This window comes from Stegodyphus dumicola, chromosome 11 (genome assembly GCF_044657685.1).
Source record: "Stegodyphus dumicola isolate Sdum_Otavi_A_Nest chromosome 11, ASM4465768v1".
Classification (NCBI taxonomy): Eukaryota; Metazoa; Arthropoda; class Arachnida; order Araneae; family Eresidae; genus Stegodyphus; species Stegodyphus dumicola.
The window spans coordinates 132,333,218-132,347,544 of record NC_140778.1 but is presented as its reverse complement, the minus strand read 5'-3'; positions in this window follow the sequence as shown (position 1 = coordinate 132,347,544).

Below are 14,327 nucleotides of genomic sequence, written 5' to 3'. Positions count from 1 at the left end.
ACATACCCCAAGAGCAGTCCAAGAGCTGTCCTCAGATCATGTCCCCGTAATGGCAAGATTGGGATACAACCCAATACTAAGAAGAAGATACTAAGAAAAAGAAAATTGTGGATTGGAAATTAATTCACAACCTCGCAATTACATCTTCCATAAAATGGCAAGATTGGGATTGGTTGGGTAATCAGCTGTAATCCGATGTTGGATGGTTGTTTATGTGCTCCCGCTTAAAGTTGCTATTTTCCTGTGTAAAAGTTGATTGTGGATTGTGAAAGTGTATAATTATTTTTAATTAAGTGTTCCGCTTTCGAAAAAGGTGTTGTGCAAGTTCTGAAATTGGTTTTCTTTCAAGATATGAGGAATTTAAATTTCGTCTACACCGGAACGCCCATCTCGCATGGACGAGTATGTTTTACATTGATTATATGATGAATTATTTATGCAATTTTAATTTGTCGGCTGTTTTAGACTCTTACATGTTCTATCTACGAGTAGTTGTATATTTAAAAGCACAGTTCTATCTTTCATGGTTTTGAATATATTTGAATTTGAAATTGTAGAGTGAGCTAGGCCTAACGAGGCTGACATTTGTTTATATTAGAAGATTTATGTTATGGGAAAGGAATGATCATGTGGTGCACCATATAATCAAGTCTTTTTGCCCGGTGGAGGAACAGCTCTGACATATTTTGGTGTACCATATTCGACGTCTTTGAGCCCGTTGGTCGATTTGCTTAGTTTTTATGCTAGAACTCTCGTTTTTATTGTAAAAATTATTTCACGCATTGCAGATACTGATTTTAGCATTTTATGGATACTTTATTGAATTTTAGAACTTTTATGAATTTTTAAAGAGAACTTGCTGTATTGGAAATTGATTTCTATCTTTTTTAAGAAGTTTTAACACTATAGATGTATTAATTTGAACTTTTAGGGTTTTTAGAGTTTTATTATATTAGGATTTATTTATATGCATTGATTTTTATGAGGTAATTTGAATTGTTTGTCCCCAAGCCGACATAATATAATTTCTGATCCAAAGATGAGTCAAAACGAGCTTTCGGTTACTGATACCATCTTAGATTTTGCAAGTAATGAATATGTTATTCTGACGATTATGTGTAATATGAATAAGATCGTTGACACATTGAGGGAAAAGAGAGTCCCGAAGATTCTTATTGCGAATTTAAGTAATGGTCTAAATTTTATAACTGACTGGATTGCTAAAAGAGAGACAAATAATGCAAATGATAATGAAAGATTGATAGTGAGTAAATTGGATGCGATTGAAAAAGAGGTCTATGAAATTAAGGAGAAGATGACCAATGAAACTACTCGAGAAGAACCATGGATTGAAATTAGATCAAAAAGAAATGGGAGGAAGAGAGAAATGAATAGAGAAGATAATTTAAGAGAAAATGAGGTCATCTTACGCCCGATGAAGGATGGAGTTGATGTTTATGAAAAAGTTAAATCCAATGTAGACCCACAAAAGATAGGAATTGGAATAGTTAGTTCCTTTTGCCGTAAGAACAGTGATATGGTGGTAAAACTTGAAAATCGGAATGAATGCAAGAGATTAGAGGAAGTAATTAAGAATAATGAGAAAATATGTTTTTTAGTAAGACCAAGAAGAAGGAAATTTATTAGACCAAAGATTGTTATTTATAACGTTTCAGAAGAAGTGTCAGACGATAAGATTACGCAAGCACTGAAAAGAAATTGCTGTTGGGAGGGGAATTGTGTCAAGCCGTTATTTAGAATGAGGGCCTCAGAGCAGTTCGTGTCACATCGTGTGTATCAGGTTACTAGAGAATGCCAGGGTAACACTATTGAAGATCAACGATTAAGGATTGATTGGAAGGCCTATAGTACTAAGATCTTTTTAAGACCTAAACGTTGTACTAACTGTTTGGCCTTTGGACATTCAAAAAGATTTTGTGAGAATGTCAAAATATGTGCCGCCTGCTCTAAGGAGATCATGGAAAGGAAGATTGTCAAAGTGAAGAGTTTATTTGCATTAACTGTGTGGAATTCAATAAGAAATTTCACACAGATTTTGATGTACACCATCATGCTTTTTCTAAGGATTGTTCCGTATACTTAGAGGAAAGGAAATTTATAAAGGATCAATTGGACATCTAGATTTTATTGAGAGACTAGGTGTCGGCGGGGACTTTTTTTTTGTTTATTTTTTAATTCAATACTAAAAAGAAGTGTGATATTGTTTATTTTATTTTACTTTTTTCTGTTATTATTGATTGGCCTTTGGGTAAGTATTTTATTTTGGAAGCCAGTAAAGAAGAAGAAGAAGAGAATTTTGCCCTCACCCCTGGTAAGTTGCTCTGGTTTTAATAAAGTCTTTGAACCTTCTGGTGTTGATTTTATTTATTTATGTCAATTGAACTTTTGCCAAGACTTTTACCGGAATTTAATTGATTGATTTTAATACTGTTTTTATTTGTACATATTGATTTTAAAATATTGCTTTTAATGTGGATTGGTTTTATTTTGTTATACATGACTATTTTAAATATTAATTTAAATCATTGTGTGGCCGCTTCTTGCCAGCTGTCTGCAATTAATGATATCATTAAAGAGCCTTTGAATGTGATTACGCTGCAAGAGCCCTATACTATTAAGGGTAAGATTGCCCATCTACTTGGAAATTGGAGAGTTGTAGGAATTGATAATGGCAGGACTGGTATTATTGTTGCGAATAGCAATTTAGAGTTTACAGTAGATGTACTTCAGGATTGTATTGTCGCAATCACTGTTTTCCTGGATCAAGTTAAATTAGCTCTTGTTTCAGTTTATTTTTCAACAGCAGAGGATTTGGAGATGCATTTATTTCAACTTGAAAATGTTTTTAAACTCTATACTTATGATTTTATAGTTGTTGGTGATTTTAATTCCACGAATTTTAATTGAGGAGCTAGGGAAATGGATCAAAGAGGAGTTTTAACTTATGATTTTATTTTACAATATAATTTGAAGCTTTTAAATATTCAAGATTTTACTCCAACCTTTTTTTCCTCTGTGGGGAGTGGCTGGACTGTTCTTGCACTTTCTTCATCTGGTATGGATATCAGTAATGTTAAATATGAAGTTCTAGATTTGGATACCCTTAGCGACCACAGATATATTTTGATTAATTTGAATGATATTAAAGTCAATAGTGACATTAGAAAGAAGTACTCTAGAAACATTAAAAGAATTGAAATAATGGTGAAGAAGAGTCGCAGGGATATTTTTGATATTGAAGACAAAGTTAGTTGTTCCTCCAACGCTTTAGAGTTGAATAATTGTATTAGTGAAATGGAGAGACTGTTGATTAGTAATATGAATAGATATCTATTAATTAAGAAGACCTTGCAACATAAGAACTATACCGTATGGTGGACTAATGAATTGGACAGTCTTAGAATTAAATTAAGAGCCTCTAGGAAAAGCTACCAAGTTAAAAACATTCCTGATGAGTTGCGTATTAAAAGGAAAGTGGATTATAAAAGAAACCTTGCATTTTATAAGAAAAAGATTAAGTTTACTAAAAGCAATATAGAGAAGAAATATTTTTGAATAGTAAATATTATTATGATAAGTATTACAGGATTGCTACAAATAAAAGAAGACAACATATTATTTTGGATAGGGAAGATAAGAATAATGATTCAGTCGAACAGTACTATGACTGTATTATCCGCAGTGCTTTGAAATTGGATGAGGGCCATTCCGGTGGAGTGGAGGACTCTGTGATGAGAGACTCTTATGAAGAAGATATAGGACATGAAGAAAATAGTCAGGATTATAGAGAAGTTTATGATTCCCCTTTTACGTACGAAGAAATTTATTGTGTGATTTCAAGGTTAAGAACAAGATCTGCTCCTGGTTTGGATGGGATAGGTGCTACTATTATTAAAAAATTGTTTTGTGAATATCCTTTCTTTTTTTATAATTTTATATAATCGATGTTTAATTTTATCTGTTTTCCCTGACTGTTGGAAAATTGGAAAAATTGTTCTTGTTCCGAAGAGTGAAGGTCGTTATCGTCCTATCTGTCTTCTGAAAGTTTTTGGTAAGGTTTTAGATAAACTTTTCACAAATCGTCTTAATTTTATTCTATACAAGAAAGATTTTATTAGCCCTAGACAATATGGATTTAGAAGAGGGCGTTCTACTGAACTTGCACTTTATCACACTATACAGTTGATTAGGGAAAAAAGAAGGACTTTCATGTTGCACTTGTCTCATTTGACATACATGGTGCCTTTGACTCTATTGCCTGGCCTTTACTCCTTTCTGCCCTTAGGAAATTAGGTGTTATTGGAAGATTATACTACTTAATTGAAGATTATCTAAGAAATAGACAAGTGTTCTTTCAAGGTAATAGTGATGGTGTTAACCTGAAATATGAGATCACGAAAGGATGCCGGCAGGGCTCTTGCAGCGCTCCCCTGTTCTGGAGCCTTATAATTAATGAAATACTTATCGATTTACCAAATATTGAAATTAACTGCTTTGCCGATGATATTCTGGTCTTGATGATATTCTGATTCTTCTGGTCTTTCTTCTTTGGAAAAGTTGGAACAGAGGTTTTCCCAGATAGATCATTTATTTAATAGATGGAGCCATAAACAATTTATTCGCTTTAATTTGGATAAAACAAATGCTATTTTCTTTCCAAAGGGTTGCTTCCATACTAGACCACCTAAGTTGAAATTTAACGGAAAAAATCTACGCTTTAAGGATGAGATAAAATATTTGGGTGTTATTTTAGACCAGAAATTGAATTTTATTTCCCATTTTAAAGATATACAACGAGAGATAGAGAAGGTTTTAACTTTTTATGTTTATAATTTTAATCCAAGTACTCTGGCTCGGAAAGGTGCCACCCTGAGAGAAATTTATATCAGCGTTATTCTTCCCAAGATCATATATGGCATTGGCGCATGGGGTGTCCGGGCAGGGGAGCTTCTCCGTTTAAGAACTAAATTAGACTTTGCAGAGAGGCTGTCTCTTGGCAGTTACCAGAGCTTTTAGGACGGTCTCGACGGAGGTTCTGTGCATACTTGCCGGTGTGCCCCCTCTCTCGATTTTTTACCAGTTTTATTTTGAAAAATTTTTACTAAGTAATGGATTGAGAGACTCTTTTAATTATAATGATTTTAAAGTTTGTGCCAATTTTATTAAATATTTTAATCCAGAGAGTGTTTCTCCTATGAACTATTGTAGCATTAGTTTTGATAGCAATAAATTGGACCTACAGGAAATTGAAATTCATACGGATGGCTCTGGCTTCGAGGGGGGAGTCGGTTAAACCTTTGTTGTCTATTTTTATGGACTTGAGATACATGTAGAGAAATTTAAAATGTCTGAACATAATTCAGTTTATCAGGCTGAGATGGCTGCTTTGAGGGAAACTCTTAACTGGATATTAAGAGAACTTACTAAGAGACACTGTATACATATATACTCAGATGCCCTATCTGTGCTAACGGCTCTCTCCCGGCCAGAGCCTAAAACTGAAATTTTGGAAGACATTAAAGATCTGTTTAAAAGAGCATTAGGATATCATGTTATCCATGTTCATTGGATTAAGGCATATATTGGACATCCTGGCAATGAGAGGGCGGACGCACTGGCAAAGGAGGCTGCCCTGGGAGATGGTATGGAATATTTTGATGTAAGACCGGCTAGAAGAAAGATGATCTCAATTATGAAGAATTTTTACTATGATAAATGGAAGCAGGTTTGGTCTACTTCTATTAAAAGAAATAGGTTCTTGAATTTTATTGAAGTTTCAAACAGAATGAAATGTTATATGAATATTGATGCCAACCAGATTATAACCAATCATAGAAGATTTCCCTTCTATTTACATAGATTCCATCTCCAGGGCAACGATAAATGCCTCATTTGTGATAAGATCTGTGACGCAAATCACTTCGTCGAGTCGTGTATTCTTACCCGGGGTGTGAGGCTTAAGTATGGAGACAAGAAGATTGAAGAAATGATCGTAAATAGTAACAAATTTAAAGATTTTGCTCAAGAAATAATGAAAATTATTAATGGCAATAAAGAAAAGATCGGAATTGAGAGTTAAGATCTTCTGACCTATTCAATAATTTTGTGATCATTCGAAGGCTGATCAAGATTTTACAAGACGTTCTTTTTATGTTTTGTATGAATGGTTCTGTGTTGTTTTGTCTTGGTTTCATGTTATTACTAACTTTGTGGATTTTATTATTTTCCTCAGTTTCATTTTTGTGTGAATGATGGATTTTTATTTTAACTTAGGCTTGCAACCATTTGCTCTCGTAATTTTGTGTTTGTTATGTTTCCTTTTTTGACCTTTTTTGTTACTCGGGTCTCGGGCTTTGGTTTCTCGGTTGTTTAAATATTAAGTCTTTTCAGGTAAATTTTGAATTGTGGTTTTCTTTGTGTAAATTTTGAGCACGGCCGGCTCGGTGGCTTCTCGTTTTTGTGTTGGACGGGCCTGTCCCATTTGGGCCATGTGGCCGATTTAAATCGGCTGGGGGGGCCGGGGCTGCGCCCATACAAAATACAAAATACATCTTCCATAAACCTGGGTCCTCTAAAAACCACTACTGATATCGAGAAGGCTGCAAAAATCTTTACGAACTCTCTTCAGGATTTCCTTCCACTAACAACTACAGAAAAGATGCATTCCTATCATTACGGGGCCCTCCCCATGCATATCCGTGAATTAATCAAGCAACGGAACAGAACCCGCAAACTTTACAATCATACCTGGGATCCTACCTTAAAACCACTAATTAATAAACTCAACAGAAAAATTAGATCTAGTATCCAGCAGCATCGAAATGAATCTTGGAATTTAAAAATAGAAAACTTAAATATTGAAGACGGCTCATTCTGGTAGCACATCCGTAAACGAAAAAACCCAGCGATCAACACTCCTCCTATCAGAACTCAATCTGACATTGCCTACACCAATGAGGAAAACGCAGCAGCTTTTGCTGACCACCTGACTCAGCAATTCACACCCAACGACTTCCCTGAGGACCAAACCAGCATTGGCGTTATTACTGACCACGTCAAAAACTGGTTTAGCGCGCCATTGGAACATACCGCTATTAAACTCACTACCCCAGGTGAAGTTAAAAATATTATCAAGAATTCAAGTAATAGAAAAGCTCCTGGACCTGATCAAATTTCAAATAAACTCCTAAAGCAGCTCCCGCACGGTGTCATCTGCAAATTAACATCCATCTACAACGCCTGCCTCACGAACTCTTATTTTCCGAATGTTTGGAAACACGCCTCGATCTTCCTAATTCCCAAACCCCCAAAACCACCTGATAAACTTACTAGCTACCGGCCTATAAGTCTCCTGTCTACGCTGGGAAAGATTTTTGAGCGAATTATTTACAACCGACTGCAAAATCACCTTGACTTCATCCCAAAAGAACAACATGGGTTCAGGAAAGGACTCTCTACCACCCATCAACTGGTTCGTATCTCAGAATTCATAGGATCGGCACTCAGAAATAAACAAAGTATTGCTTTCCTCATGCTAGACGTGGCCAAAGCTTTTGACCGCGTCTGGCATGAAGGCCTCATCTATAAGCTCATACAGCTGCATATCCCGAGAGAACTCGTCCTCATCCTGAAGTCATTCCCCTAAAATCGTACTTTCTCAGTTAGACAAGGTGATTATCTTACTAATCCATATCCTATCCTGGGAGGGGTCGCCCAGGGTAGTATCTTAGGACCCATTATCTACATTATTTATGTTTATGATTTTCCTACCTTCCCAGAAGATTACAACTTTCAACTAGCCTGTTACGCGGATGACACCGCACTTATACAAAAGTCCACAAAGCCTAACAACGCTCTCGTCCAACTCCAAAATAAAATGAATCAGATGGAGGAATGGTGCAAGAAATGGAAAGGGAACATTAATGCGGACAAATCCCAAATTCTACTCATCCGGCGCTACAAGAAACTGGATAATATCTCCGCTACTGTAACTCTATTTGGAAAACCAATCCCGCTTGTAACCCAAGCTAAATATCTTGAAATCACCTTTAATCGAACTTTCACCTGGTCAACGCACATAAATATTACAAGGGGAAAAATCTTCGGAATCATGTGTAAGCTTTTTCACCTCCTAGCTGAATCTTCAGGTCTTAGCCTAAATAAGAAGAAAAGAATTCACACGGCAATCATACGACCCATTATAACTTACGCATCTCCAGTCTGGGCAAATGCCAAACCGAAAGATTTTAAAAAGCTGCAAGTTATCCAAAACAAGTTTCTCAGGATCATCACAGGAGCTCCGTATTATATCAGAAATAAAAATCTGCACCGAGACTTAAAAATTGAATATGTGAAAACTTACATCAACAAGCTCAACGAAAATTTCTACAGAAAAGCAAATCAAAATAGCATAGCGGACTTTCTAATATTTTGAATTATGAAATCATAGAGGATGATTATTACAATAGGCATTTCACTGCCCACACCATTAATATGTTGAATTTGCACACCTAACTTAAGCAGCATCGACTAGGGTCATTTTCCGAGAGGGTGACCACCCACGTGACCAGCCTGAACATCTCAAAGTGCCTTGCTTCTATCCACCAGCGCTGCCTCCTGATTCGCCAGCCCCTGATCCCGGCTTTCCACCTCCGGACTTTGAATTTCTTTTAGCCCCCATCACCGCCACCAGAGGGCGACACACCTGACTGCTGTTAATTTTCTTCTTTTTCCTCCCGCTCACTGCTCCGTGGGATTTATTCTGGCATTTTTCATCACCATGCCCATTGTGGAATTACATCAGGTTTACAGGGAAGTACTGCGAATGCAGTAGACCCCCTGTATAAATACTTCTGTATGAAAGTATCAAAGTTTAACTTTGAGTTTTTGCCAATAATGGAAGAAATACTAGTAATTGTAGCCATGGCCTTACTTCTGGCTTTAGTCACATGGTCTTTCCAACTGAGTTTATTATTCATGACGACACCAAGATAAACAGCCTTATTTACAATAGGCACATCTATGTCAAAAAGTTTTAAAGTCACATTTAAAGGGGTTCTAGGAGTCTTCTTACGGATAATGAGCAACTGCGATTTGTGCGCATTGATAGCAATACGCCATTTTGTGCACCAATGTTCCACTGTGGGGATGATGCTTTGTAATTTAGAAACCGCTATTTCGGCTCTGAGGGAAGTCGCAGCTAACGCAGTATCGTCCGCGTAGCATCCTAGGAAAGTGTTGTTGTCTATGTTATACTTTGGGAAATCTGCGACGTAAAACAAATAAAGGATAGGTCCCAAAATTGACCCCCGAGCCACGCCGGCATTTAAACATTGACATTCAGATTTGTCACTACCAATATTGACATAGAATTTCCTGGCCTTAATAAAGGAATAGATTAAAAGTATGAGGTCCTATCCAAATCAGCAGATATGAGCTTAAAAATGAGCCCCTCATGCCAGACGCGGTCGAAAGCCTTCGCCACGTCCAGCATGAGTAAGGCAACACTTTGATTCTTGTGCAGGGCGTCACCTGGGAATTCCATGAACCGAACAAGTTACGTCATGTGCCTTTATGCATGGACCTTATAAGAAATAGACTAACCCAGTGGGCGGTGCGCGCGTCACCGACATGTCGGCAAGAAGAGACGATCTGGATTACTTTAACAATGAAACCTATGGCGTTTGTATCACATAACGCTTTTTAATTATTAAATGTGATACGTTGTATAATGATGAGATTATAAAAGCCACAGTTTCTTACAAATAGGATTTTATATATATCATTTAAAGCACTTTCTACTGCATTTCGCGCATTTTTTCACGCGTAAATCTTGTACAAACATCTTTACTTTGATAAAACGGTAAAAACTCTAAGCACAAAATTTATGAACTTAATTTTGTGTAAAAATAAAGTAAGATTAAATAAGATTCGTAGTAAGTGATGGTTTCAAATAAATAAGGAAAAATTAAACAAGATCTGATAATTTTTTTAAAAAAATTAATGAACATTTTCCGGCAGTGATTTTCAAAACTATAATAGCATTACAAAACGATCGTTTATTTGATTATATCATCATTAAATTATTAACATTAAAGTGGATTAGTTATTTTAGTAATTTATAAAATGCGGAGCATAAAATTTTCTGAGTGTAATGAAGGAAAAAACAAAAAGATAAAATAAAATCTAGCAGCATCAAGATTTTATATTACGCTTAAAGGAACCTTTTTTTAAAGTTTTCTGTGTTACCTATGTAGCGTTGCGCGCCTCGAACTTGCACGCAACCAAGAGGTGACTGTGAAAACTGGATAAAAGACAGAGTCTTGTTAAGGGTTTAAGTCCCTTTTTATTCAACGTAATAAATTACAAGTGCGTGCTCTTGACGCTCACAAACTGCGCCAACTCGGCGGTCAAATAAAAATAATAACCTGAAAAGAAACTAAAGACAAGTCTCTAACTACGAGGCTCTCTAAAAGTAACTAACCTCACCGCGTTTTACAATACCGCTGCTAATTCAGCAAACTTGAAGATCAGGTTGAACGATTAACAATACTTCCAGGCAAGCACACAGGCCGAAACGCGGGGTTCTTCAATTTCTGGATAACTACCTCCGCGCTCGTGAAGAAAGAACAGAACACCTTGAACTCGTTTCCTTTCTATTTAACTCAGAATACTTCCGCTGATAATTTGAATCCCTGCGCGTTCTACTAAAATTTACATACTCTGGCATTGGCAGTTCCAGGGGAAAAGTAAGGCTTGACAGGAAAGGTAATTTCAACTTAAAATAAATGTTAGTTAAAATAAATATAAACCCTACATTTGCCGCTGCCAGAATTTGGAAAACTTGGAAGCAGGTCCTACAAACGACCTGTTGTAAGTTTCTATAATTCTGAACTTACTCTCGAGAACCTCGTTTACACAAAAAAATCTTAAGTAACATATTGTATACTAAAATTCTGTGTATACTTATAACTCTCTCTTTTTACAGCAACTTTTCCTGGACTTCATCAATCAATCTTGGTCTTTTCCTTCCAGCATCTGGAAGGAATAAGTATCAGTATCTTTCTAAACACATTATAATTTATACTTTCTTGACACAATAAATTTTTGTTTTTAAACGATTCGTTTTCCTTAGCCATTGCTTAATTCACATTCATTCAATTTTTCAAGCATTAATTTAACTTTACCCTGGCTCTCCACCATGTGTGGTGTCAAACGGGAATATTCGTGTTTTAGTCTTACAACACTTCCCCTAACCACCATGATTTGTTAGAATTCAACGACCAAATAGACACACCTTACTCGACATTCTACAACTCAATGAGCTACTTTAACATTCTTAAAAATTCAAGTGTAGGTGGAGAACCCTACAAAACACATTCATTCTAACTTCCCCCTCATTCATCTTTAACATGCAGGCTTTCGCTCTAAAGCATGACTTTATCTACAGTTTAATAATTAAATTTTGAATTCATTCCTTTTGAGCATTTTACTTTTATCATCTAAAATTTTATGCTTCTAGACTAAATTCTACTTTTACATAACATTCAAGTATTTACGTACATTTACAAAATTTTAATACATATGATTTTTACAATTTACCATAAAATGAATAAGAGAAATAAATTTTTACTTTACTCATTCTTCGCCAAGCTGGCGGCACTGAAACTAAAATTCTTATTAATACAAGAATACGAAGTTATTTTTATCTTCGGCCAAATTTTGGCTTTAACATAACAGAATTAGTCTCGAGACATATTGACTTCCGTCAAAACATAGAACTTCGTACTTATGCATAACATTTCGGAACAAAAGAGAAACAAATTTTATAGAAGATTTTAACTTATCTTTGAGATTTCGATGCTTGAAACTCCGTCATTCTTTTGTGGCAATATTGTTCCCAAGTTATAGGTTTCATGGACGTCAATCTTCTCCTTACTGACCTCCGACTGTCATCCACATTAGTTTTTCTTTTGCGTCCTCTGCATGCTGACCTCTTGGCGGAGTAATCGTCGGGCTGTTGTCGTTTCCGTTTTTCCATGGGACGGCTGGTCTTGACGTCCTCCGGCCTGGAGTCCTTCTTGAATTTCTTCTATTCCTGGTATTTTTGTTCCTCCTGTTGCCGTTTCAGTTTCCGGAACGGCGGCCTTGCATGCACCTGACTCTCTGGCCCTGGGCGCGTCCTCCTTGATGTATAATTTCTCCTGCGATCCGTTGTAGGTGGTGTTTTGCTCTTTACCACGGTTTCTTTCCGCGGTGCATCTGTATTCTTGTTTTTCTTAAATGCTGGAGTTTGAAAGTTTTTCTTTTTTCTTTTTGATACCGTCGTCCGGGTTGTAGAAGGGCTAGGTCTCTCTTCAGTTCTCTGCTTCTTGGGTGATGGAACAGTTGTTGTTATCTCTGGACCTTCTACTTCGTTTAGACTTGAGTCCTGCAAGAAACTTTTAAGGATTTCAAAATCATTTGGATTATAGTATTTTTTCACCTGGTCGGGACTTGCTTTACAGATCTCCCCTCTCTCGTTCTTAAGATATAATACGACACCTTTGATTTCCTGAATTACATAGGGGCCTTCAAATTTTGGAGCTAGCTTTGCCGTAAAATTGTCTGGGGCACTTGATAAAGAAAATTTCCGATTCAATGCTTTATCCCCAACTTTAAAATCTGCTTCACGGCGTTTTCTATCGTAATACACTTTTTGCTTATTTCTTGCCGTATCCGAGCTTTTAAGCGCCTGATCAATCAGTTTTTGCACATCTTTCTGTTTAAACTCTTGCTCTCTTTGTTGCACAAAGAATAATTTATCTAAAGGCGTAATTAACTTTCTGCCTAAAAATAATTCTGCTGGGGTTTTTCCCGTAGTATCGTGATTTGCCGTTCTTAAAGCATAAGCTAATTCATTTATGTAGCCATCCCAGCGCTTGTGATGTGTGCTCACGTAACTGCGAATTATTTTTACTATGTTTTTATTCACTCTTTCTGCTATGTTTGCCTGTGGTCTATACGGAACCATTTTGATATGGCGTATGCCAAGTCCACTGCATATGTTTTCAAATATTTGGCTAATGAATTGTTTTCCGTTATCGCTAATGACTTTTATCGGTGCACCGTATTTTAAAATGTATCTGTGTAAGAATGCATCTGCGACTGTTTTCGCTGACGCGCGTTTAAGTGGAACAATTTCTGTCCATTTTGAAAAATGATCTACTATTACTAAAAGAAAACGATTTTTATTCAACTCGTTCTGGGGGAAGGGACCAAGAAGATCTATGCCTAAAATTTCATTCGGAAATGTAGCGCGAATGCTATTTAAGTACCCGGCCGGGCTGTAATTAATATCATTTATTAACTGACATTGATTGCAGGACCTGACATACGCCGTTACTATTTTGTATAATTGCGGGAAATATACCGCCTCGCGTACCCTTTTTAAAGTCTTTCTGACCCCTAAATGACCCGCTGTTTTCGCGTCGTGTAATTCCTCAAAATGCTTAATCGAAGCGAGGCTGGGATGACTGGTTTGTACTCAAGATTTTCGTTTGTTGTTTTCGTATAAAATAATAAATTATCTATTATTTCATAGTTTTCTGCTCTATTTCTTATCGCATCAATATCTGTTTGCTCAAAGCTTTCGGGGTCTTTCAAATATGCATAGATATTTCCAAATTCAGGATCAGCTTTCAGTTCAGTAATAATCGTATCTCTAGAATCTAAAATTTTTGAAGTCAACACAGCGCATTTAAGTTCATTTCCTTCATCGTCCAGTTTTATACGAGAAAGTGCGTCAGCTACATTGTTTTCCTTACCCGGTTTATACTTTATTCTGATATTATATTCTTGGAGTTTTAAAGCCCATCTTATTAACCTGGGCGTTAGGTTTTTCCCCGAGTAAAGTCTACCAACAGCCGCGTGATCCGAAAAGACTGTTACTGGCGCTTTGCCCAAAAAAAAATTCGAAATTTGTGTACAGCCATTAATACGGCAAATGTTTCTCTTTCTGTAGCTGTATAATTCCTTTGTGTCTGATTCAATGTTTTACTAAAAAATGCCAGAGGATGGCTATTTTGCATAACACCCACCGCATAGTCTGACGCATCCGCTGCAATTTCCAGGTTTTCGTCCCCCTCCGGGAATTTTAAAACAGGGGCATTGATGAGCGCTTCTTTTAATCTTTCAAAAGCTGTGTTTGCTTCCGCTGTCCACGTAAATTTACCTCGCTTTCTTTTGATTACTAAGAGTGGTTCAACAATATTAGCGAAATCTTTTATGAAAGGCCGATAGTAAGAACATAACCCAAGGAAAGAAGA